The following is a 3,200-nucleotide window of genomic DNA, read 5'->3' as shown; positions in this document are numbered from 1 at the left end:
GGCGGTAGACCTCACGCTATAGGCGACATATGGCGGTAGACCTCACGCTATAGTAGCACCGACAATGCATAGAAACAAGACAGTGTATATTTTCTAGCACAGTGGAATGATTTTGGCTACTTCTGCAATCATAAAAGTTAATAACTGAGAAATAAAACTATATTAAAAACGTTGGCACTAAAGAAACATAAAGCATGATTACCATTGAAAATTTTTGAATCTAAATTACATATTTTTGTTACATCAAAAATGTATGAAATAAAAACTATCATATAAACTGTATAACAGGCCATTTCTCAACGTGGCCTCAACTGCTGACCTGAAAACTAGGTTTTATACATGCTTATTAGCAATACAATCACAGACTTAGTAATGTTATGCATTAATCTATTTTATGAAAATAAATTTTGCAATAACAGTTGTATATCATTGAAACTAATATAAACTGATAGTATTTTATCTCACTATGTTATTTTATATGAAAGTTACCTGCTACTTTTGGGTATTCTGAGTTTTCTTGATTTTTGCTAGAAGTCTTGTGTGTTATCCAATAGTTGAAAGTTATGGAACTCGTAAGGAGTACACTCAGCTAACAGACTTGCAACCTTCTGTATCAAGATAACCTACTTCCAACATGATATTCATTACCAGTGACAAGGCCTAGCTGTGGACTTAACCATGCCAACAGTACTCGGTAACCTTTATGTGGAACATTCTGAAATTAACACTAAAAACAACCACTCTACACTCCAAGATTTGGCTCAGATATATGGCCAAGTACTACAAACTAGATTCAGGAATTCATGAACTTTCTGAAAAGATAACATCCCATGATACGATTCACTATGGAAATGGCAAAGAATGAGAAACTTCTGTTCCTTTACCTGATGGTTACGAAGTTACATAATTCATGCCACAGGTGTTTACAAGAGTTCTATAGCTACTGGTAAATACCTTGACTATAAAGTAAACCACCCCAACAATGTAAAGGAAGAATGATCAAGATTTGTAATGTGTATGAAGCTATGAAGAAGGAAGAAAAACACATAACTACAACCTTACTTAACAATGGGTACCCGAAACACTTGGTAAAGAAGACAGTAAAGATGATGAACAACGAGTATGAACAGAAAGACAAACATATAACCATATTTCCCTATATCACTGAAAACACACAGACAGTATATAAACAGTGTAAGGTGTTCAGAAGCCACAATGCAATATGATTGCAGTTGATACACATAAAAGCACTTCATGATCCTAGAGAGATTAACAATGCTGTGAACAACGTCATTTGTGAATGTGTGGTTTCCAGTAAATTGGAGAAACAAAAAGACGAAAAAAAGTTTAGAATTCGGATACAAAATAGTCATTAAAGACTTAGTAATACTGATATACCTGCAATAACCAATCATGCCAAAGAAAACGACCATATAATAAATTTGAATGATATTGTTTCAGTGGAACTTTAGGCCTAGTAGGTTTAGAAGGTTTGAGAACCACTCCTCTCTAAAGTATAGAATTTAATTTAAATTACTAAGGCAAAGTCTAATTTTTATTGTGTTTAATCTTATTTGTTTACAAAGTCATGAACTATAAAATCAGACCCAGCTGACACATCCTTTCTTTCATAAATTGCCAATAGTTCTCTAATGACATTTTATACTATGTCATTTATTTTAATCTGTTGAATGCCGTATAATGCTACATTGTTTTCAGTACAAATATTGTAAATTTCTTCTTGAGTTTGAAAGTTTTTCTCATTGTTCAAGTTGAATAACAAAGGGAATTAATTGAAGCCCATTTGGTCCTAGTTAGAAAGCCAGTTAAATTATAATAGTTGTAGGACATTGTTTGCTTTCCGCATATTATTATTCTGTGTTTTTAAGTGCATTATTTAAACAAATGGAAATTATTTAGTGTACTAGTACCATTAGTATAAAAAAGTTTGACTTAAATTTCATTGGCAACCAACAGCAAAAAAATGAGGTCTAAGGTAAGTACTATATTTCTGTTTTTTCATATATATTCTTTATTTATTGTTGCAAAAGTAACTGAAATGTAAAAATAATAGAAACTTGTTAAGTTAGATTAGGTAAGATAGTAAAAAATAATAATAAAAATTCTTCACGATGTATGCTCATAATCAGCTCTTGCATTACTTCATTCAATACATAATGTAAGCTGTACATTTGCCAAGTGATTTACAACTTTTGTTGTGTGATTATTAGTTATATGCAATTCAGAGGGCAATAAAACAATAAAATTAAGTATAAACAGGTATATACTGTACCAAGTATTCAGCTATTTAAGATAAACAATTGTATTTTTTTGTTACAATAAAGGTAACTTAGTTTTATTTAGTATTTCTTATGGTGGTTACAAGAATAGTCAAATTTACCAAGTCTGTATGGAGTTAGGGTAGAGAAAATAACAGATAAAGTAAAAGGTTTTTACTGACAAAAAGTTTGATATTTATTTAGGATGTTTTAGAGGTTATGCAAATGAAATTTGACAATTTTAAGGTGAAGAAAAGTATGTTTGATCTTAACATTAAAATCACTTTTCACTTTGAGCAGTCAAAAGTCTGACTCCATATATGAACAGATAAATGTTTAGTAAAAAATATTTAATTGAAAAATCTGATTTTTTATGTACAAAGGACTTGTTATTTTTAGTGAAAGATTACCAAATTTTGTAAAGATACATTAAGTACCCTCATAGTTATGGTATATATATGGTGGTTACAAGGTTGTGTAAAATACAAGAGCCATAAGGTTGATTGAATTTTCTAATATATGTGAATCTATATTTGTATGTTTTTATATCAGAAAATCATCCTTCCATACATCTTTGTTCATATTAACAATTTCCATATTACCAATCCAAATAAAGAGTTTGTGACAAGTGAATGATTGGAAATTATACATAATAATAGTAATAATACTGTGACTAAACACAAAAAAAATGAAAGCTAAAGATATTTTACCATTTGATAGAAACTTGGAGTAAAATATCTAGTCATGGACAGCTTTGTTTGTGTTTCAACATTAGCTTCATAGTTTGAAGAACATTTTCACAACAAAAATAATATAATTACATTATATATTTAGAACTAGTCAGTGACCTTAAATGAAATTTTCCTTTAGTTTTGAGTAGTAGTCTTAAATCAAGTTCCTTGACTTCTATTCGTTTTCATT

This window comes from Limulus polyphemus, unplaced genomic scaffold (assembly GCF_000517525.1).
Source record: "Limulus polyphemus unplaced genomic scaffold, Limulus_polyphemus-2.1.2 Scaffold6695, whole genome shotgun sequence".
NCBI classification, from domain to species: domain Eukaryota; kingdom Metazoa; phylum Arthropoda; class Merostomata; order Xiphosura; family Limulidae; genus Limulus; species Limulus polyphemus.
This window is presented reverse-complemented; position numbering follows the sequence as displayed.